The sequence below is a fragment of the Mandrillus leucophaeus genome, unplaced genomic scaffold (assembly GCF_000951045.1).
Source record: "Mandrillus leucophaeus isolate KB7577 unplaced genomic scaffold, Mleu.le_1.0 Scaffold91, whole genome shotgun sequence".
NCBI lineage: Eukaryota > Metazoa > Chordata > Mammalia > Primates > Cercopithecidae > Mandrillus > Mandrillus leucophaeus.
This window is the reverse complement of record NW_012109919.1, coordinates 3,112,126-3,137,745: the sequence shown is the minus strand read 5'-3', so window position 1 is coordinate 3,137,745 and position 25,620 is coordinate 3,112,126.

The following is a 25,620-nucleotide window of genomic DNA, read 5'->3' as shown; positions in this document are numbered from 1 at the left end:
TTTAGACTCCCCAAAACTTAACTACTAATAGACTATTGTTGACCAGAGACCTCACTGATAACAGTCAATTAATATTTATTTTGTATGTTCTGTGTACAGAACTTAACTGCTGAAAAATACACAACACCAATGAGAAAAATCAAAGATGAAAATGAATGGAGAGGAATACCATGTTCCCTCATTTGAAAACTCATCATAGTATGGATGTCAATTACTCACAAATTGATATACAAGTTTTATGAAATTTCTACTAAAATCTCAGAAAGATTTTTTATGGCTATAGATAAAGACCAGTAAGCAATTTTAAGGTAAGTCAACAGAACTAGAATAGTTAAAACAGTTCTGAAAAAGGAGAAAAATTGGGAGGAATCAGTGTACATGATAGTAAAACATTATACAGCTAGGGTAATCAAGACTGTGATGATAGGATAGACATGGATAAATAGAGCACAATAAACAACCCAGAAATAGACCCACAAAAATAAGCTTGACTGATTTTGACAAATGTACAAATAAGAAATTCTATGAAAACAAAAGGCAGCCATTCCAACAAATAGTGCCAGCTGAATTGGACATACATAAGCCAAAAAGTGAGCCTCAATCCAAGACTTAAATCTTATACAAAAATTAAACTCAAAATGAATCATAGATTTTAATGTAAAATGAAAAACTACAAAAGTATTAGAAAAAAAAATAGGAGAAATTTTTGAGTTCTAGGGCTAAGAGGTTGTACACATCATACCAAAAGTACAATCCATAACAGGAAAAATTAGTAAATTGCACAACGTCAAAATTAAAAACAGTTTGCTCTATGAAAAACCCTGTTGCAAATATGAAAAAAAATTTAAAGACTGGAAAACAAAGTCTGCAACCATATGTCTGATAAAAAACTAGTATTTAGAAAATACAAAGAGCTGTATAAATTAAACAGTGGAAAACAAAACCAAACAAAACAAAGTTACCCAGTTTTACTAGAAAACGGGCATTAGAAACAAAGACATATTTCACTGAAGAGTATATTCAGATAGCAGATAAGCACACAAAAGATGTTTAACACCACTTGCCATTAGGGAAATGTAAATTAAAATCTCAGTGAAATATCACTACAACTTTATCAGAATGACTGAAATAAAAAATGGCGACATCATCAAAAGTTGGCAAGGATGTGTTGAAACTGGATCATTCATACACTGGTGGTGGAAAAGTAAAATTGTAGAGCAACTCTGTAAAATTGTTTGGCAGTTGCTTATCAAGATGCAACTGCCATACAACCACAGTAATTTCACTTTTGGGTATTCATACCAGAGAAATGGAACATGTTTACTCTAACTGTACCTGTATGTATATTGCAGCTTTATTTATAATAGCCCCAACCTGGAAATAGTCCAGATTTATTTAAAGGGTGAATGATAAAAAATGTGGTACATTCATACCAGGGAATATCAGTCAGAAATAAAAAGAAATGGAGTATGGATAATAATAATAATCTGAATGAATCCTCAGGCTAAGTGAAAAAAAGCCAGTACCAAACATTACACACTATATCATTCCATTTATATAACATTCTTGAAATGACAAAATTATACAAAAATATAGCAGAGTAGTTTTTATTTGAGGTTAAGGAGAGGGTGAGAGCAGGACGAAAAGGGGTATGGCTATAAAAGGGAACCTTAGGGTCCTTTGTGGTGATGAAATGTTCTGTACCTTTACTGTATCAGTGTCTGGTTGTGATATTATAATACAGTGTATTAGTCCATTCTCACACTGCTAATAAAGACAAACCTGAGACTAAGTAATTTATTAAGGAAAGAGGTTTAATTGACTCTAAGTTCTGCAGGGCTTGGGAGGTCTCAGGAAACTTACAATTATGAAGGAAAGGGAAGCAAACATGTTCTTCTTCACATGGTGGCAGCAAGGAGAAGTGCAAAGCAAATGGAGGGAAAAGCCCCTTATAAAACCATCAGATCTTATGAGAACTCATTCACTATCACAAGCACTGCAACATGGGGGCAACTGCCCCTAGGATTCCATTCCCTCCCACCAGGTCCCTCCCATGACATTTGGGGATTATGGGAACTACAGTGGGGACACAGCCAAACCATATCATATAGTTTTGCAAGATGTTACCACTGGGGGTAACTGGTTAAAGGGCACACAGGATGTCTCTGTTATGTCTTTTACAACTATATGTGAATCTATCATAATCTCAAAACAAATGTTTAATTAAAACATGAATGGCATTAAAAACTCATTTTGTACTTGAAGTAGGAACAATGCATTGTGGAATGAATTCATGTAATCACTAGGTGTGCCATTTACTCCTGACTCAGTGTTTTAAGCATCCCATTACTGTAAAGGTATTAGACACAGATAATTAATGAAATCAATCATAATTAATTCCTTCAGTGTTCCTACCCTCATAGTATATATTTCCTGAAGAGTTTCAGTCCAGTTTGACATTAATGGAGATGGAAAACAGTAAAAAGATTTTGAATTTATAAGATAATGTTATACATTATAAGGTTTTTTGTCATCAAGAGGTACTTGTGGCTTTATAAAGCAAAAGTAGGAAGCTTCAACAGTTCATCGGGATCAGTCCATCATTATGATGGATTTTATATGAATTGAATAGGCATATAAAATAATAACATTTTACTATCATGGTTTTTCTAAGCCTAAACTGTGGCTAGATTTTATTTTTGCAACAGGGCATAATAATGGTACTGATGTGTTTAATTTTAAATTGAGGCATCATTTAAATAGAGTGGAATGAACGGCTCTGAAGTGTGTAGAGGATCATTTCTGACAAATGTTCACTCTCATACAACCCATAGCCCTGTAGCATACACTTACATCACTCCAGATAGCTTCCTCATGCCTTCCCCAAAACACAGCCATTTGTCTCTTATTTCTTTCACTATGACACTATTTCCTTTATGGAGTATACAAAGCATTATTTCTAAAAATCATGTTAGCTGTGTTTTAGTTATCAAGTTGTAGAAGTTCTATATAACTTATTGACATAAGCTATTATATTTGTCAGGTGTAAGTGCTGGTGTCATAGAGATAAGTAGCTATGCCTACATGTAATAAAACCATACAGTTTGTATTCTTTTGTGTCTGCATTTTTTGATCAGCATCATGCTTTCAAGATTCATCCACTAGTTATTTAGCTTATAGCTTAATAGTATTTTATCATAAGAATATAATGATTTAATCAATTCTGCTGATAAACATTTAAACAATTTCTATTTTGGAGCTATTATAAATAAAGCTGCCACCAATATTCTTGAACAAATCTTTTAATGGACACATGGTACCATTTTCTTTTCTTGAGTACGTATCTAAAATATAAATCTACATATCCAAGCTCAACAAACTCCAAGCAGGATAAATATAAGAGATCCCAGACAGAATGTAGTCAGGAAGTAAAATGAAAAGACAAGAGAAAATGTAGAAAGCAGCAAGAGACATGACTCATCACATACAAAGAAGTCCCAGAAAGGTTAAAGAATGACTTCTCATCAAGAATAACAAAGGTTAGAAGGTAGTGGGATGACATGTTCAAAGAGCAGAAAGGAAACCGAAACTTAATCGAAAAATCTTCTATCTAGCAAGTCATCTTTCAAAAATACTATTGCAGAACAATATCCGCCGATAAGCAAGAACTGAGAGAACTGAAAGCAGACCCAGACCCAACTAACAAGATATACTAAGTCAATCACACTGAAAGCAAGTGACACTAGACAGCAATCTGAATACATATTTTAGACAAAAGAACACCAGCAAAGATATGTGGGTATTTTATAAAGACATGTTAACTACATATTTATTCTATTTTATCCTCATAACTGATTAGCTGATTTAAAAGCAATCAAACTATACACACACACACACACACACACCACACAGACACACACACAAACGCACACACACACAGAGAATAATGTGACTTTTAATATTGAGTGCCAACTTGATTGGATTGAAGAATGCCAAGTATTGTTCCTGGGTGTGTCTGTGAGCGTGTTGTCAAAGGAGATTAACATTTGATTCAGTGGACTGGGAGAAGTCGATCCACCCTCAATCTGGGTGAGCACCATCTAATCAGCTGCCAGTGGGGCTAGAATAAAGCAAGCAGAAAACGTTGGTAAGAGCAGATTTCTGAGTCTTCTGGCATCCCTACTGGATGCTTCCTGCCCTGGAACATCAGACTCCAAGTTCTTCAACTTTTGAACTCTTGGACTTATACCAGTGGTTTACCAGGTGCTCTCAGCCACAGACTGCACTGTCAGCTTCCATATTTTTGAGGTTTTGGGACTCGAACTGAGCCAACACTGGCTTCCTTGCTCCTCAACTTGCAGACAACCGATCATAGGATTTTACCTTGTGATTTTATCTTGTGATTGTGTGAAATCTTTAAAAAACTCCTTTCATATATACGTATATCCTATTAGTTCTGTCTCTCTAGAGAACTCTGACCAATACATATACTACATGTATAGTACTTTTGGTCTGATAACATACAGAAACATATTTTACAATAATGGCACAAAGAAGTTGAGTACGAATAAACCTGTATTGGAGAAACACAATGACATCACATAATAAGTCAAATTCACAGGAAGAAAGGATGAGAACCTGAAAGAAAAAAATGAGATCATCATATGACAAATCTAAATATACGTTCTCCTGTCTTCTCTCAACATCTTTAAAAGATATACCCTATCAAAAGTAGTAACTAGAACAATGTATTTGTTGGATTAATTACATATATAGAAACAAAATGTACAAAAATAATGACAAAAGGATTAAGTGAGAATACAGATATAAAGGAATAAAGTTTCTCTATCTCACTGAAAATTAGTATTTGGAATACATCCTGGTATGTATATTATAAGTTCTAGAGCAATCACTAAGAAAATCTTTAAAATTTTGAAAAAAAAGCTTTATATGAATTAAAATGACACATTAGAAAGTACTCATTTAAGAAAAAACAAGGGAAAAAGAAGAGATAAATGAACAAGAACAAAAAATGAGGCATATAGAACTAGAAAAGCAAAATAACAGACAAATCACACTATATTAAGAATGGCATTAAAATGAATGATTTATACAAACAAATCAAAAGGTAGAGATTGCTAAAACTTATTTAAAACAAATAAAAATACCCAAGGGTGTACTTTCTTCAGGAGTTCCAAATTCAATTGAAAGATACAAATATGTTGAATGTAAAGGATGCAGAAATTTATCATGAAAACAGTAACCATAAACAAGCTGGAATGACTGTGATGATATTGGACAAAAATGAACTTAACATGAAGAAGAAGACAGAAAATATCATTAGAGATAAAGAAGAAAAGTTTTAGGTATCAGAAATATATAAAAATTATAAATTAACAACTGAGTTCCCAAATACATAATGTAAAACTCTCAAAATTGAAGAGAAGATAGGGAACTCAAAAATAATGGTTGTAGACTTCAATACTCCACTATTAGTAATGGAAAGAAGAACCATAAAGGAGAATAATGTGGCAAAAAAGAAGTTGAACAACACTAGAAATGCACAGAAATAACATACACCTCTAAGACATTGCATCCCACAATAGGAGAGTACACAGCTAGTGTACATGAGACATTCACTATAGAACCTGGGTCATAATATTAGCCTAAAAAAAGAAAGGATTAAATTCATATTAAACATGTTTTTTAACCCCAATGGAATAATATTAGAAATCAATTACAAAGGAAGTTTGATAAATTTACATATATGTGGAAATTCAAGCCCTTAAAATACCAGTGGGTCAAAGAAATCAGAAACTATTTGAAGATGAAGGAAAAGAAGAACACAGCATACCAAAACTTACACGCTGTAGCTGAAGCAGTGCTTAGAGAAAAATATATAGCTGTAAACACCTTTATTTTATAAGAAGAAATGTTTCAAAGAATAGTGGGCAAATATGGCTTCTCCCCAAAGATCTCTAATCTCTGGAACCTGTGTATTACCTCTTACATGACAAAAGGGAATTAAGTATGTAATTAGATTTACTAATGAGCTGACCTTAAACTAGGAGGATTATTGTGGATTATTCAGATAGATGCAATGTAATCACATGGATCTCTAAACGTGGAAGAGAGAATCAGAAGAGAGAACTGGAGAGTCAGAATGAGAATTGAAAATGCTACATTCTTGGTTTTAAAGGTCAATGGAAGGGCTTATGCACCAGGGAATGCAGGAAGCCTCTAGAAACTGGAAAAGACAAGGAAATAGATTCTCCTCCAGAGTCTCCAGAAAAGAACCCAGCCCCCCGACATCTTGATTTGAGCTTAGATAGATATATGCTGGACTTGAAACAACAGAACTGTAAGATAAAAAATTTGTAATAAGTCCACAAATTAGTATTAATTTGTTACAACAGCAATAGAAAATGAAAACACTAATCAGTAAACTTAACATCTTAACACTAGAAAAATATGCCCAAAGCAGACAGAGGAAGGGAATAATAAAAATTAAAATAAAATGTAATTTAAGAGGGAAATAAATAAAATCAAAATGTCATTTTTTAAAAAAAACTTAAGAACATTAACCTCAGCTAGACTTACAAAAATACAGAAAGAAGATTCAAAATAGAAAAATCAGTAATGAAAGAGGTGACATATTCTCTAACCTTAAAGAAATGACTAGATATATAATGAAAATGGAATGTCAACAAATAAGATAAACTAGATTAATAGAAAAATTTCTACTAAGGCACAAAGTATCTTTAATTACTCAAAAAGCAATACACAACCTAAAGAGATATTTAACTGCAAATTAAAAGATAGAGTGAATCATTTAAGTTTCTCACAAAAAAGGTCATACACATATGGCTTTACTGATGAAATCTACAAAACATTGAAGAATTAATACCAATTCTTCACAAACTCTTCTAAAAAATAAGAGAGGAGGAAGTATTTCCCATCTCATTTTCTGAGAACAGTTTTACTTTGGCACTTAAACCAGATGACTATCACACACAAACAGAAAATTATGGACCAATATTTCTTATGAATATAAACACCAACATCCTCAGCAAAATACTAGTGAACAAAATATAGCAGCATCTAAAAAGAGATGTTAGCCATGAGAAAGAAGGATTTATCACAGTAATGCAAGGAAGGTTTAATATCTAAAATCATTATATAACATATAATCATTATATAATCACTATATTAATAAAAGACAAAAGCAACATGATCATTTAAATAGATGCAGAAAAAGACATTTAACAAAAGCCAAAACTTAATGACAAAACACCAAAGAAATAAATAATTGAAGAAATATTCCTCAATTTGAGGCAGGCATCTGTGAAAAACCCACAGTCAATACCACATTTTTTGACAGATTAAGAGCTTTACACTTAATATCATGAAGAAGACAAATATGCCCACTTGAGCCACTTATTTTCAAACTTCTACAGGAGGATCTAGCTAAGGCAATGAGGCAAGAAAAAATAAATTTAAGGTATCCAAATATGAAAGTAAGAAGTAAATTATCTTCACTTGCAAATAACATAATCATGTATGTAGAGAATACTAAGAATTAACAAAAAAATAGAGTAGAATTAATAAATTAGTTCAGTAAGGTTGTAGGGTGCAAGATCAATATTCAAAATTCAATTTTATTTCTATACACTACCAATGAAAATTCAAAATTGTAGTGAACCAATTTCATTTAAAATAGCATCAAGAAGACTAAAATAGGCACCAGAAGATGTGCAAAACTTATCTGCAATTTAAACAGTAAAATTTTGTTAAAAGTAATTAAGAATAATTAAATAAATAGAAGGCTTACATGTTCATGGATTAGATACTTTGATGAGATGGCAATACTCAGGTTGATCTACAAATTTAATGCAATACTTATCAAAATCTTAGATACATTTTCCTCCAGAAACTAACAGGTGGATATTAAAATTCAGTGCAAGTTCAGGGGACACAGTGTAGCTAAAACAATCTTGAAGAAATAAAAACAGGTTGGAGGAATCACAATTTCTAATTTTAAAACATCACAAATCTAGAGCAATCAATGAAGAATGATTCTAGCAAATAAGGGCAGATATATTGTAAATAAAACAAAGTTAACACACCAGAAATACACTCCTATTTTGTAGCTAATTGCTTTTTGACAAAAGTGCGGAGACAACAAAATAAAGAAAGAAGTGTTATTTCAAAAATTGAGGTTAGGATTACTGTATATCCCCTTGCAAAGGAAAGAAGCTGGATACTTTCTTCACACTATACACAAAAACTAATTCAAAATTGTTCATAGACATAAATATAACATAAATATAATTGTCAAAACTGTAAAACTCTTAAAAGAAAATATGGGAGTAAATCTCTGTGAACTTAGGTTAGACAATGGTTTCTTTGCTGCAAAGCTCAAAGTACAAGGGAAAAAAGAAAAAGCAATTGAACTATGTTAGTTTCTTTCAACACTTTGGAAATCTTCTTAACTAAGTATCCAAGTTCATCACTTATAAATTCCGCTTTTCACATAAACTAGGACTAAATTCACCTAAGTTGTCTGCTACCATATGACAAGGACCTCTTTTCCTTCAGTTTCAAATGATATGTTCTTCAGTTTCTTCTGATTCCTCACCAGCAGTGTATTTAATGTCTGCATTTCTACCAATAGTCTGTTTATAACAATTTAGGCATTTACAAGATGATACTAAGCTTTCTCTACTATATCCCTGTTTCATTTGATTCCTTCCTAGCAGAATTATCATCTTTCTAAGAGTCTGTTAAAATCCAGGTACGATATTATGATCCTAAATATTTTTTCTGGCATATTCCCATTGCCAATTCCAAAGCCACTTTTTACATTTTTAGATTGCCACAGCAGCACCCCACCTGTGGCACCAAAATATGTTTCCTATTGCTCCAATAACAAGTTTTCACAAACTTCGTGGCATAAGACAATGCAAATTTATTATTTTACCATATTGTAGGTCAGAAGTCTCACTGTTTTAAAATCAGTGTTGTCAGGGCTGTATTGCTTCTCTATGCTGCAGAGGAAAAATCATTCCTCACTTTCCCAGCTTCTCAAGACCTTACATTTCTTAGTGCTTGGTCCTTTCCTCGATCTGCAAAACTAAGCACACAGCATATTTTCTCCTTTCATGTGTCTGCTTCTGTTGGTCACGTCTTCTCTTCTATCTCTGATTCTCCTGCCTCCCTCTTAAAGGAACTTATGATTACATTGGACCCCCTAAGATGATGCTGGAAAGGTTTCCTATTTAAAGATTCCTAGCTTAATCAAATCTGCAAAGTCCTTTGTAAGTTAACATAGTCAAGAATTTCATGGATGAGAACTTGCTCATCTTTGAAAAGCCATTATTTAGCTTACCAATGTACATCATCAAAATTAAAAACTTTTCTGCTGAAAGCAATACAGTCAAAAAAGTAAAAAGACAACCAACAGAGTGCATAAGATATTTGCAAATCATGTATCTGATGAGGGACTTGTTTCTTGAGTATATGAAGAACTCATATAACTAATAATAAAAAGATAACTCCATTAAAAATAGACAAAGGATTTGAATAAATATTTCTACAACAAATTTACACAAAAAGCTAATAAGTACACAAAAATATGCTTAAAATCATTAGTCATTTGGGAAATGCAAATAAAAACCACACTGTGATGCTACTTCATATGCAGTAGGATGACTGTAAACAAAAAGACAAACTATAACAAGTGTTGGCAAAGTTCTGGAGATAGTGGACACATCAGACATTGATGGTGGGGACAGAAATTGATATAGTCCCTTTTAAAGCAGTGTTTCAGTTCCTCAAAAAATTAAATATAATATTACATCATGCCTCAGAAATTTCACTTCTAAGTATATGCTCAAGAAAAGAAATGATATTTCCACACACAAACATTATACATGAATGTTTACAGAAATATTATTCACAATGGTGCAAAACTTTAAGCAACCCAAGTTTCTATAAACTGGGGAAATATGGATAAAATGTGGTGATTTGTACAATGAAATGTTATTTGGCAATAAAATGAAGTACTGATAAATTTTATAATATTGATGAACCTTGAAAACATTCTAAGAGAGAGATTGTATTTTGTGATTCCATATATATGAAATGGCCTGAATAGGCAAATTCATAGTGCTGGAAAGACAATTAGTCATATGTACAGCTGAGGTTGGGGAAGGTGAGAAAAATGGGAGTGACTGCTTGATATGGTTTGACTGTGTCCCCATCCAAATCTCATCTTGAATTGTAACTCCCACAATTCCCATGTGTTATGTCAGAAACCTGGTGGGAGGTGATTGAATTATGAGGGCAGGTCTTTCCTGTGTTGTTCTAATGATAGTGAAAGAGTCTCATGATGTCTGATGGCTTTATAAAATGGGAGTGTCCCTACACAAGCTCTCTTCTCTCTTTGCCTCTTGCCATCCATGTAAGATGTGACTTGTTCCTCCTTGCCTTCCGCCATGATTGTGAGGCTTCCCCAGCCATATGGAACTGTGAGTCCTATTGAACCTCTTTCTTTTGTAAATTGCCCAGTCTCAGGTAGGTCTTTATCAGCAGTGTGAAAACAAACTAATACATTGCTGTTAGTCAAAGGGTCGCCTTTGGAGTGATGAAATAGTTCTACGATTAGATTGTGGTGAGGATTGCATGCCTCTGTGAATGCGTAGTGGTTCCTTGGTATTCATGAGGGATTGATTCCAGCAACCACCTCAAATAGAAACATCTGTTCATACTCAAGTCCTGCAGGTGGCCCTGTGGAATCCAAGTATACAAAAATTTGGCCTTCCATAACCAGAGGTTTTTTATTTCTAAAATACTACATTTTCCATCTGCACACTTGGTTGCAGATATGAAACCCATGGGTATGAAGGGCTGACTGTATTTATTGAAAAAAATCCACTTATAAGTAGACCTGCATAGTTCAACCTAGTGTTAAGGGATGTATTAAAAATAATTTAATTGTACACTTTACATTGGCATGTCATCTGGTATGTGAATTATATCTCAAATCTTTTTCAAAAATATTTTAAATATGGTGATTCTCCCCAAAATTTTCTACAGATTCAACACAATCCTAGCAAAATCTAGCAGGCTTTTTTTTTTTTTTGGAGAAATCAACATAATGAATCTAAAACTTCATGGAAACTCAAAGAACCTAGAATAAGCAAAGTCATTTTCCAAGAGAAGAATAAAACTGTACATTTCCACTAACCTATTTCAAACTTAAGCCATGGTAATCAAGATGGCATGATACTGGTAAGAGTTAGACATACAGATCAATTGAGCAAAATGAGATCTCAAACATAAATTCTGAAATATTCATCTTATTTTTGACATCATTGCTAAGGCTATTCTTTGGGAAAAAGGATAGTCTTTTCAACTACTGGTTCTGGGAGAGCTGACTATACATATACCAAAACAACAACAATGAACAAATCCCAAACAAAAACTAAATTTTGGTTGACACTTCATATAACATGCAAAACTTAACTCAAAATAGATTACAGATTCAAACATAAAGTTTCAAGCTATAATACTTTTAGAATGAAGGATTTCAACCTTAGATTAGGCAAAGATTTTCTAGATATGACAGCAAAAGCATAACCTGTATAAGAAAAATATGATAAACATCATGGAATAAAAAAACTTTTGGTCTTCAAAAACACCATTAGGGAGATGAAAGTAAACAAACAGACAAAAACAAGCTAAAAAGTAGAAAAGAAAAGTATTTTCAAATCATTTCTCTGAAAAGCTACTCAATGTCATGTCATTGGATAAATAAAAGTTAAAACTACAATGTCATACTACTAGACCTCTATTAGAATGGCTATAATTAAGTATACTGACAACACTAGGTGTTGATAAGAATATGGAGAAACTGGAACTCTCAAACATCACTGCTGGGAATGTAAAATGGTGCCAATATGTTGAAAATAGTTTGACAGTTTATTACAAAATTAAAAGTAAACTTAACAAACCAACAAATTCCACTCAGATTTCTTCTTAAGAAAAATATAAAACTATATATCCACCCAAAGATTAGTATATGAATGTTCATAGCAGGATTATTTATACTAGCCCTAACCAGAAAATAATCTAAATGTCCATCAACTTGTGAATAATAAGTAAATAAAGTATGCTACATGGAGTTCAGTAATAAAATGGAATGGAATACTGATATATGCCCCCTAAAAATAACAAAGCTCAAATACATGATGCTAGATAAAAGAAACCAGATGTGAAAGGCAAGTTGTATCATTCCAGTTATATGAAATGTTCAGAAAAGGAAAATGTGTAGAGACAGAAGGCAAATCAGTGGTCACTTGTGGTTGGAAGTGGAGCAGGGTTTGACTGCAAACAGGACCCAAGGAACTTTTCAGAGTGATATGAAGGTTCTAAAACTCATTTGTAGTAGTGGTTGCCCAACGATATAAATGTACTAAAATTTAATGAATTTTACACTTAAAATCAATGATCTTTATAGTATATAAATTGTATAACAATTTAAAATATCGTATCACATGAAAAAACTTATTATCATATTTCTGAAAAAACTTAGATTTTTTGTTTTAGAAACTTCTGTCTGTCAGACTCTTGGTAGTTCCTGGGTCAAGACATAAAAACTAAAAGTCTTGGATCTCTATGTAAATGATTTTAAATTGTTAACAGTCATGCAAATCAGAGACACTGTTATATTTCCTTTAAACTAAATATAGTATATATTATATGACATTACATTATATATAATTTTATTTTGTTTTTGTAATATATTTTAAATCATTTATAGTTTAAAGGGAATAAACTGCATATATAACTATTATATATAATATAAGGGAAAGAATGTATATATCTCACTGGAGATCCCAATATGGATATACTTACATAGAAAAAATCTAGGTACCTATGGGATGGCTTCGTTAGCCACTTTCTAAGAATTATGTTCATTCGTTACATCATCAGCTACATATTTCCAAGTAACATGGCTACTTCATCTAGTTGAGAAATTGCCCCTTTGCTTTATTAGTTTTTCAATTCTGAGTATGTTACAATGTTGAAGTTAGAAAATGTGTTAAAAGACTGTTTTTTATTCTCATAAATTATTAAAATTGCAAGTTATTAGAATTTATTTAAATATTATGATAGCCAATCCAGGGCAAACATTTAAAGTGACTTTTTGAAATTAGAAATAAAATCAAATCCAATGTATGTTATGAAATCTAAGAAGACATCTATAGTTGTAAGATGTATAGTTACTTTCCATACAAAATTAAAAAGAACCATGCTCTCAATTAAGTTAAGACATGCCCTCAATTGTAGGATGCATTAAAATGTGAAAATATGCAAGTCTACCTTTTGATGAAGTTTCTATTTATTTTGCTGCATCTCTTCCAAATATTGCCAGTTTTCCAAATGAACACCATTTAGGGTTGGGAGTGGCGGTTACTATTAGCTTCAATGAGTCAAATTTGAGTCAACTGACAGCAGTTTTCTATTTGTAAAATAAAGGTTATGTTTTAATATTTTTACAATAGGAAAGACCATCTTAATCTACAGATTCTTTAAAAGAAAATTGTCTTTTTCATCTACCCATCAATCAATGTAATACTATAAGAATAGGATTTTTAGTATGTCATATTAGTGATCCACTCGGTTGGATATATTCAATTGCTGTTGTTGATGAAATTGTTATTTAATTACTGTGAACTCGGAGTCAAATATTACTAGTAGGGAGTTTTAGAACAATGATAGTTGATGGTAATTTATTAATCAATTTCATAGTACTGCTCAGCTAAGCAAAATTTTCTCAATTAAAATAAATAGCTAAACATGAAAGGGTATATTTGTAGCTTAAGAATTTTGACCATATGTAGAGAATTTTGATCACAATATTAATAATCAGATAATGAAACTTTTTCCAGAAGAGCAAAGCTTGTTTAGGGCAGAATACTTACTTCGTATTAGTATTCTCTTTGAATAGTTGGAGGACTTCCTCTTTTCCTTCCTCTTACTACCTCCATCCCTTCATTCCTCTCTCACTTTCTCCCACTTTTTTCTTCCTGCTTCTATCTTTGCTCCTTCCCTTCATTCTTTCCTTTTCTTTTTTTCTCCTTGTTTAAATAAATAATTTGGTCATGTATCATGATATATTTTCTTTTGGATTTTTTTAATAATTATAATTAGAAAGTTTCATATTTCCTCAGAATTTAAGGGGAGATTTATTCATTCAACTAAGAAATAACCATTATCAATTAATCTTTACTTCTATGTTCAAAATACTTTTGTTGTTGTTGTGACAGTTGTTGCTAAGATGGGGAGGGAAATTTATCTTTGCCTTTCTGGGCAGTCACTGTATAGAAAGGGTTTTGTGAGGTTTACATACTGCACACATATCAGTGAAAAATACCTACCCTGACTTACTGAGAGATTCAATATTCTCTAAGATTACTTAACTAGGCCTCCACATTGTATCCTAGGTATATCCAAACACGAGCAAAAAATAACTTTTTTGCTAGGTAATTAGATAAAAGACATGCTAATGACCTCAAACCAAACACTACAGAAGCACAAAAGCAGATTATATATTACATACTTGCCCCTCCAGCTCTCAGATACTGCCCTTCAATGAAGCTTCAGATGTCCATCAGAAAACCCAACCAAGGTTCCCAGGTTCATTTTCATCATGGAATGTCAGGCTATTTGTCTAAGTATACCATCCCCTCAAATGGACTTGCTTAGCTATAATTTACTCCCTGGTGGAAGGTCACATGTTTCTCTGTCCTTGCCAGCTAGGCATAATGGGTAGGACCTTCTTTTGTCATCTCTGGCTTTCCTTTTGCCTAAATGAAAAGAAGGTGGCCAAATGTTTGTTTTCTATTGAGAGAACCCAATACCCAGATACCCTGGGCAGCAGTGCAAACTTGATGTAGACCAAAATAAGTTGCAAATTTAAATTATAATGAAAATTGAGAGCTATTGGCTTTCACACATATTAGTGTTAATGCCTTAAAGAAATGGCAGAAAACTATTATACAATAAATATGGAGAATATGTGTCTGGTCTGTTTGTATGTGAACCCAATGCAGGTCAGCATGGACATTACAACTGAGAATATGGAGGAAACTGTTGATGAAGATGGGTACAACTGGAAGTCAAGTCCAAAATGCCAATGTCTTAGCATAATTACTGACTCATTAGAAGAGTTTAGTGCAAAATACCACTTCTATAACAAGGCAAATTTGTAATTGTATCTCTTATCATTAAAATGAGTTTGAATTATATTTATCAATGGTTAACATTTCCATGCATATGTGGGTTCCCACAATTTATAAATTCAGTGTTACATTGATTGGTTTGGAACTCTACTTGCTGACCAAGAAAAGTAGAGCAAGTAGATGATCTGTCAATGAATTAGTAGATGCAATGAGAAAGATAATATAGCCCCTGAACCCAAGTAAGAATAATGTAGGAATTAGACATTTTGAGGATTACACACTCATTTGATTTCCAGATATAACAAGCAACAAGCATTTTATGGTAATTCTAACATAGCCAGTTACTAGTTGTAAAGCTTTCTGAAATGCGTATTTAGGGGTTTAATTTTTGTAATTTTTGTTATTTTTAAATCTTTTATTTTTACTCCTTTTTAGAGATAAGGTCTTATTCTGTCACTCAGGCTGGAGTGCACCTGACATGATCAAAGATGACTGTAGTCTTGAATTCCTGGGTGCATTGGATCCTTCTGCCTCAGCCTCTCAAATGTTTTAATCAATATAATGAGAATGACATAATATTTGTTTTTAAAATAAAATTCTTAAAACACTAAAATGGGAACATATCTCTGAAAACAATTTATAATCTCTAAAGTTTTAAAACTGTATAATATTTATAAAATAATAAAAATAACAATAACATTAATAATAATTGAGAGAGGAATTACAATTAAAATCTTTTGAGGCTTGACATGGTGGCCCATGCCTGTAATTCCAACATTTAGGGAGGCTGAGGGGGGTGGGATCACTTGAGCCCAGGAGTTTGAGACCAGCCTGGGTAACCTGGCAAAACCCCATCTCTATAAAAAAAAAAATACAAAATTAGCCAGGCATGGTGCCACATGCCTGTAGTCCCAGCTACATGGGAAGCTGAGGTGGGAGGGTCCTTTCAGCCCAGGAGGCAGAGGCTGCAGTAAGATAAGATTGCATCACTGCACTCCAGCCTGGGTGACAGAGTGAGTCCCATCTCAAAAACAAACAGAAAAAATTTGAATGCACTATTAGTTAGACTTATTTATATCATGTAATTTAGTTTTCAATGCTATGCTGAAAATAGGATCAATAATACAGAATCAGGACATGAATTTATGTCACTTTAATTAAAAGCAAAAAAATTATTCAAGAACTGTTAAAAAATACTTGTCTAAATATCCACTTTTTAGGAATGAATATAAGGCTATAAATGATAAAATCTAGCATTATATTTGATAAGGAGTGGAGTATGCTGCCCCCTTAATGTATGGTCTCAGTGGTAGAATTCAATGAGGGCTTGTGCTTGTGCAGGACCTCCCTTCTGCCCTGTATGGGGTCTTCTTAGGGCAGAAAAGGCCGTTGATAAGGGAGATTTGGGGCTGGTCCAATAGAGTATCCTCATATCAGGGCACAGAACAACTTCAGAGCCAATGGATTGAGGATGTCAGTTGAGATAAGATATTTCATAACACTGTGTCTTACATATCCTAGATTTCCTTCCAAAAATGTCTGAGATGTGATCAACCCATGTGCCAAGGTGCATGTTAAAAGCTTAACTCCAATGTTATCAGCAGGTTAACATTATTTTCCAAATATTACATTGTTTTCTGATGCATATCCACTGAAACGATTGTAAGACACAAAAGAGGACAAAGAAACAAGGGCTTATATCATCATCACGGCTCTCCCTAGTTGCTAGTTATTTTTTTCCAAAGATGTAAGCAAGAGAATTAAAAAGAAGACTGAGCAAGATCACAGAGGAGTAACAGATGGTTATGACTATGAGTGAAATGCCACTCCAGATATAATAGCAATGTGCAGCTGGAAGGCAAAGGACTTTAGCCATGGGACCCTGTTCTCCACATAAAATGTCAGAATGAACACAGACTTGGGGTGCCTCATGCATTATCATGGGTTGGAGTTGTAAGTTGGTAAGATAATTTGCTTTCTCACATTTTTATTACTGCTTCTTTGTGCCCTCCTGGAAACTTGCCAGAGAGAGAGAGGGAGAGGGAGAGGGAAAGAGAGAGCAAGAGAGAGAGAGAGAGAGGAAGAGAGAGAGAGAGAACAGGAAAACAGGAAGAAGAAAAAAAGAGATAAAAGAAAGAGAGAAGCAGAAAGAATTCGAAAATGATTTTGTGCATGCGTGGAAATAGTGGTTTTTCCTGACACAAAGGAGAGTGCTTTGTCATTGTTTCCTTTATAACATTGATGGATTTCTTGTTGAGTGGGTATTGGGCTTTAGTTAAACATGACAGAAGCAGAGATTTATAGATAGCTGCCTCAGAGGCTGTCTGAAAGGCCCCATAATGTCTCAGGACACAAATGTGTTTTCAGTGTTCACTTCTGGTAAATAACCAACAATTTTATACACTCCACCCCTTGGCCCTGATTAGAGCACTCTCTTTGAAAAATGAAGTAGACCCTTGATGAAATCCAAAGCTAGGGCAGAAGAGAAGGTAGAAAGTGGGTTTGGTTTTGTTGTTGTTTTGTTTTCTGTTGTTAGTTTGTTTTCTTATTTCAACTTAAACATTCACAGAAAGAACTGTGATATACATCTTGTCCTATGTTTTGTGTTCTATAGAAATACAATATTCTGGATGATGAATTATGTTCTGAAGACCATTACTTTCCTCCTTATACCCTGATAGTTTTAATAGCTCTGGAGAAATTCCACCTATCTGTGCTGATGTATACATATATATAATGTTTCTTGGTGAAAGCAAAAAAGTAAAAGTAAGGAACTAGACACAAACCACTATGAACACAAACATATCACAGGATGTCCCTCCCTCCCTCTCTGTCTCTTATTCTCTCAGTCTCATGTGTGGTTTGTACAATCAGTTATAGTTTATTTAACTCAAAACACATCAAAAGCTTTTATGATGTTATTATAAATCATGTCGTTCCTGTGCCATCATGTACTTCGCCCTCTGATTTCAGATTGCCTATGTTTTCAATGTTCACAATTTTTTATAGCACAGAAATCAGCCTTTTTCCCATAACACCTTTTTTCTGCATTTAATATTAATCCCTTAGTCAAGATCCTAATGAGTGAACTAAGTTGGTATGTACATTTTCAGGACGTATTATTGATATTGACAAATGGTTTTTCACAAATCTTATATTGGCCGGGCATGGTGGCTCATGTCTGTAATTCCAGCACTTTGGGAGGCCAAGGTGGGTGGATCACGAGGTCAAGAGATGGAGATCATCCAGGCCAACACGGTGAAACCTCGTCTCTACTAAAAACACAAAAATTAGCTGGGTGTGGTGGCGTGCACCTGTAGTCCCAGTTACTTGGGAGGCTGAGGCAGGAGAATCACTTGAACCCGGAAGTTGGAGGTTGCAGTAAGCCGAGATCGCGCCACTGCACTCCAGCCTGGTGACAGAGCGAGACTCTGCCAAAAAAGAAAAAAGAAAAAAAAAAAACTTGTATCAATTTATATTCCTACAAGAGTCCCTTTTCCAGACACTCATCAGCAGAGGATACCTTCAGCTTTTAAAAATATTTTGCTAGTTATTTTTTAAGGTTTAAAATTAACTAGTAAGGGCCGGGCACGGTGGCTCACGCCTGTAATCCCAGCACTTTGGGAGGCGGAGGTGGGTGGATCACGAGGTCAGGAGATGGAGACTATCCTGGCTAACAGGGTGAAACTCCGTCTCTACTAAATATACAACAAATTAGCCAGACGTGATGGCTCCCGCCTGTAGTCCCGGCTACTCCGGAGGCTGAGGCAGGAAAATGGCGTGAACCCAGGAGGCGGAGCTTGCAGTGAGCTGAGACCACGCCCCTGCACTCCAGCCTGGGCGACAGAGCGAGACCCCGTCTCAAAAACAACAAAAACAACAACAAAAATTAACTAGTAAGGCTTAACAAACCCATTTTATTAGCTATTTATAAAATAGTTTGCTTCCTAAGTCTTAACGAAATCTTAGTGTTTCTTTTTTCTGACAAATTTTATGTATCAGAGGCACTGTCACAGTATGCTCAAATATGTATTTGTCAGATTCCTTTTGCCTTTAAGTTTTTATTATTTTTCAAAGGTATTGTTCATTTGTATCTTTATTAAGATCAAGCAGAAGGGTAAGTCTTAGTAGTATATTTTGAAAATGTGTTAAGAGTCCTTGCCTTCAACAAATGGGAAGCAAAAAGAGTTAAACAATAGCCAAATAAATAGTAGGGGCAGACAAATAAGTGTCCTCTCTGTTGAGATAAAGAGGCAAAACACAGCAATACAGCACTTTCAAACCCAAACTATAAGCTTCAGATCCTGCAGTATGCCTTTGGGTTGCAGATTTTAAGTTTATCAACCTGTCAAAAGCAAATAAAGCTAAAATTTTTATGTCGTCTTGTAATTGTACTACTTTCCCTTGGTGTCCTTGGTGGGGAAGGGAAATAAAAGTTGTATTTTGCCCATGTGGCACTGATCAAGAGTGAGGGAAAAAGGAGCGAGGGAGACTCTCCAGAGGGGAAGAACTACCTTGCTGCTTCCCAAAGTGAGTTTCTTCTCTTCACCTGAGCTTGTCAGGAAGCATCTCATCACCAACTCAGCTGGCAGGGAAAGGCAAGGACGTGGTGAACCATGCTAAGTGGGAATGTCTTTCCACACTGTGGTCATTCAGATTCCAGCACATTTACCCTGTCTGGGAACCCGATGGTAGCAGAAACAATACCTAGTGTTCAAAAGAACAATCTCCCAAGAACATCAGGGCTGTGTCAGAATTAACTATTTTTCTATTCATTTCTGTAAACGCATATGTCCAGTTTAGATAGTTAAATAGAAACAGCTAACCAAGTTGCTTAGATGAGGTACTTTCATAAGGTGTCTAGAATTAAAGGGAAGAACTGGAACCATTTGGACCCCATAGAATTACTGGTTCATTTAGTAACCATCAGTCAAACTCCTACTATGTACCATATACACTGTGCTGAGCTCTAAGGATATAAGGATAAAGAAATCTTTGGTCTTGACTTTTCTTTGTTCACTAGCAGTCATAACAGTCATAGGATGATCTGTTTGGTTTTTGTTTGTTTGTTTGTTTGTTTGTTTGAGACGGAGTCTTGCTTTGTCAGCTAGGCTGCAGTGAATGCAGTGGTGCAACCTCGACTCTCTGCAACCTCCACCTCCTGGGTTCAAGTGATTCTCCTGCCTCGGCCCCCTGAGTAGCTGGGACTACAAACACACGCCACCACGCCCGGCTAATTTATGTATTTCTAATAGAGATGGGGTTTCACCATATTGGTCAGGCTGGTCTTGGAACTCCTGACCTCATGATCCGCCTGCCTCGGCCTCCCAAAGTGCTGGGATTACCAGCATGTTGTGTGAGCCACCGTGACCAGCCCAAAATGGTTTTAAAAACTAATCTTTTTTTGAATGTTCTCTCTTCTTAACACCCAAGGTTCTTCTTTTTGTATTAGACGTAATTATTTAGTAGAAAAATAATGTGAAGTTCACAAAAACCCTTTGGGAGCATCTCATAAAAGTGAATGATATGGTTTGACTAAGTGTCCCCACCCAAATCTCATCTTGAATTGCAGCTCCCATAATTCCCATGTGTTGTGGGAAGGACTGGGTAGGAGATAATTGAATCATGGAGGGGATTTCCCCCATACTGTTCTCATAGTAGTGTATAAGTCTCATGAGATCTGATGGGTTTCTTCTCTCTCATTATCTCTTCGCTTCTCTCTCATTATCTCTTCTGCTTCTCTCTCATTATCTCTTGCTGCTGCCACGTCAGAAGTGCCTTTCACCTTCCACCATGATTATGAGGCCTCCCTAGCCACGTGGAACTGGGAGTCCATTAAACCTTTTTTTTTTTTTTGTCCCAGTTGCGTATGTCTTTATCAGTAGCGTGAAAACAGACTATTACAGTGAATTTTCAGCATGTGTACTTTCAAATAAATGTTTAATATGTACCAAATTTTCATTAACATGACCGATGTCCACCAAAGTCACTCACCTTCTTGGTAGATCATCTACTTCCTGGGTCTCTGTAGCTCTAGGTCTAAACTGCTGAAGTATGCATGGATGGCTAAAATATTCTGACCTACCCTGAAAAGATAGGACACTGGATAGCAGGTACTGTGGATTCATATTCAACACATTCTGGACTTCCAGCCTGATTGACACTGGCTTTTAAGTGCTTTCTGACAGCAATATTTTGTCAATAAGATTTTCATCAGGCCTTCTTTATTTTCTATAAAGTAACAATAGTGTAAATAGACTGAACTCTTGGTTGAGAGTTTTAAAAAGAAAATTCCTTATTAGCCATAGGGGAGAAAAAGAAGAAAGTCTTTGAGCACTGATTGTTTGGTTACCTAGTTTAGCACAATGTTGTTTTTATTACAAATCTATTAATTCCTAAATACTAATACAGCTCAGTGGTTAAGAGAATGGATTTCAGAACACGGAAGGGATTGGCTTGAATTGTGGCACTCACTGGGAACTTGTTTTGTAATCTTCAGTAAGCTGGTTGGCCTCCCCAAACCTTCATTTCTCCTAAGGAAAACAGGAATATTAATGCCTACTTCATAGGGTTACATTGAAGATTAATCAATACTTTATTGTAAAAATACTTAATGAAAATGCCAGATTCAATAATCCTTTGCTTATTTTCTGTAATTATTTTAAGTATATTAAGTAGTGGTTGACCTCAGCTTTAAGCAGGACTGGGCCATTTGTGGATTTCTGGTTGTCTCCTAGTTGTAACAGACTCTATTTGCTTTTGAAGATCCAGGGTCTTCCACAACCAACACAGAGAATAAATATTCTAGAGAAGAGGTGGACATTTCTTGGCCTCAAACTCCTTGACTTTAACACTGATCTCTCCTTCTGGTATAAGGCCACAGGACCTCCTCTCATCTTGCTTGCCTCCTGAATCCAGACCTCTGATTTATTTTGGATTGTAAGCCCACTGAAACTCTAATCTCAGCCAACTGGCCCCATTCCCAGATGCAGCCTGGAATACTTTGCCCTTCTGCTTCTCGGGCATAACCTGCATTCTGAGCAGAAATTAATTAATATCACTTCAGTTTTGACTTTCTTCTTAGCAAGAGCCTTCTTCATGAGTCTTATAGTCTTGTGTTCCACGAGAAGGTAACTAGGTGGATAGATGACCAGATTTTTGTCTCCAAGTTTTAAGAAAGAATATACATGATTTGCTCAATGGATAAGTTGCATTTGGAACTACTGATTTTAACAGTAGACTTTTAAAGACATTGTGGTTAAATAAACTCTAAAGCTGTGAGACAGAAGACCTAGGTTTAATATCTACATTCGCTGCAAATTCAACACAGAGCAGTACGAGTTAACAGATATCCATTATATCTAAGGTCTCCTATCACCAAAACATAAATTTTACCCAGTAAGGTGCCTGGCACATAGCAAACACTTACTAAATATTGGTGGAATTAATACATAAATGACAGCAGAAATGAAAAGATGGTACAATTCAGTATTACTAATTATTCCAAGTTCTTCTCTTGGTCATCATCTTTATCTTTTCATTAGTGAGTGGTTTTATGGCTTCTCCTATTAAACTTCAATACTATACAACCCCTCTCCCTTAGAGAAGCCCTTGTCAGAGAAAATGTAAAGTTTCTAAAGGGAAGTGTGTTAATTAATTTTATTTTCTTCCTCTTGCTATCTTTACAACTGTATTTTCTTTTGGAATTGAAGATAAAAGATTTTATTTTGAATTTCAAATGTTTTATACATATATAGTATACACACATATATAAGTGTATATATCTATGGTTTTAAGTAAATAGAATTCTTTCATTTTTCCTTTTGAATTGTCTAAGAGGACAACCCTATGTGTTTTTACTCAAAGTCATGTATCTTAGGGGACAGTAGAAGAGAGGGACCTAGCAACTCAAGGTTCTGATCATGCGACAGTAAGCATGACATGCTCCCTGTGGCCATGCTGCGTATGCTAAGGTAAATTTACTTCGTTGCGAATAAAGAGTCAGATAAAATAGTGTTCATGCCTGAGAAACACAATAGATGGTCAGGCTGACAGTTGAGAAGAGCTGGGTCTTTGCAGACAATTTGAGAGCATCTCAGGAGTTGCTCAGGGCTTCACTTTCAATGACCTGGCTCTTGAGCACAGTCCCTCATCTGGTTGGCAGGTCAGTCCTCACATACTCAAGGTGCTTTTCAGCTCACAGAATTGTGTCCTGTCAACTCAAAGCCAATTTTTGATCTTAACTTTTTACCATCAAAATATGGTGACTTTTCTAATGTCTAGATGGTAGTACAATGAATGCCAGTCCTTTTCCTTTTTGATTTGCATCATACAGGTCAATCTATACGTTACGGTATCATTTATCTTTTACTGTGTAACAAGCCTCCCCAAAAGTTAGTGGCTTGAAAAAGCATTTTTTCTCACAAATGTGCAACTTGAGCAAGGCTTGGGGTGAAAGCGGTGGCTAATCTCCCTCCAGCATGTGTTGGGCTGTCCCACTAGGGCATGGAGGGTTCTCTATCATGGCAGATCACTCACATGACTGGCACGTTGATACTGGGGGTCAGATGGGGGCTCAACCAGTGCTGTGATTCTTTTCCAAGTGGGCTTCTCCATGGGGGCTTGGGATTCCTCACAACATGGCAACTGTGGCCTAAAAGAGCAAGCCCTAAAAAAGCAAGGCAGAGTGCTTGGTCTTTATGACCCAAACCCAGAAGTCACATAGTGTCACTCAACTAATGAATGCAGTAAGAGGTTTAAGAGAAGGGGACATCAGCCAGTACAGTGGCTCAGGCCTGTAATCCCAGCACTTTGGGAGGCCAAGGTGGGAGGATCCCTTGAGCCTAGGAGTTCGGGGCCAGCTTGAGCAACATAGCAAGATTCTGTCTCTTTAAAAAAAAAAAAAAAAATAGCCAGGCGTGGTAGCATGAGCCTGTGTTCACAGCTACTTGAAAGACTGCGATGGAAGGATCACTTAAGCTTGGAAAATGAAGGCTATAGTGAGCCATGATAGCATCATTGTACTCCAGCCTGGGAGACAGAGCAAAACCCTTCTCAAACAAACAACGACAAAAACAAGAGAAGAGGTCACAGATTCTACTTCTCAACTGGGGAGTGACAAACTTCTAGAAGTACTTGTGGACTTGTGGGATAGGAGATATAGCTGTGATCATCTGGAGAACATAGTATGTGTCACAGTAAATATTGTGATTTACATCTAGAAGAGCTTATGGAAAAAACATTCTTGGCTTTTACACCACTGGAATCAGCAACTGAAACTGGCCCCCTCATGCTAAAACATAGAGACATTGATTAGGGTGGTCCAAACCCTTCCCTGTCAGGTATTCCTGGTCTCAAAAAAAAAAAAAAAAAAAAAAAAAAAAAAGAAAAAAGAAGGTTGCGGTGAGCCAAGATTGCGCCACTGCACTCCAGGCTGGGTGACAGAGCAAGACTCCATCTAAAAAAAAAAAAAAAAAAAAAAAAAATAGGAAGACTGTTTTCTGCAAGTGTTAGATAGTAGTGGCTTTGAAAACATAAATGCTACCTTTCAGCTGGCCCCTAGGGTATGTTTACAAGACTGGGCAAGCCTACCTAAAGCCACATGAAAAGTTATCCTTAAGCAATTTCTCCAGTTTAAAAAAAAGAGAGAGTTTTGAACGTTTGTGACATATGGCCATTTGGTGTTCTCTTGAGATGATTTCTAATTTTCTCTTGTCAAACAATTACATTTGAGTAGTTCAGCTTGGAATGAAATATGCAGAATTTAAAGAGGGTTTTGCATCATTCATACTGTCTCAGTGTTATTAATGTCAGGAAATGAGGCCTGCATTAGTCTGTATCAGTCAGAGCTCTTAATTGCCAGCAATAGATACCATCAGTGGCTGTTTTAAACATTGGAGGGATTCCTTGACAGAATGTTGAGTAATTCACAGAATTTCTGAGAAGGCTGTAGAATCCAGCTTAGGAAACTGAGAAAAGGAGAGTCTGGACAACAGTGAGGAGCACAGCTTCTGTCAAGCCTTGAAATGAAGGTGGTAAGGATGCTGACGCTGTCTCTGCTGAGTGGAGGAGGACATGGCAACTCCGCACTGCAGTCAGTTACCAGCCTCATTACAAATGTTGGTCCCACCCGGAAAACTGGATTTTGCCATCACCATAATCACCACCACCACAGTAGGTTTTCCCCGGTCCCTGAATTACTAGCTCTGGATCCAGAGTATTGGGCACATCCATTTCATTTGTCAAGTCGAGGCTCTGAGAGAAAAGTTGGCAAAGTAAGCATTTAGCCCTTTCAGGTTCTTTTAGAGAGAGGCATGCTCTCTTTTATGCAGATCTTGTGATGGGGATTTCCTAAATAAAGAAAGGATAGAAA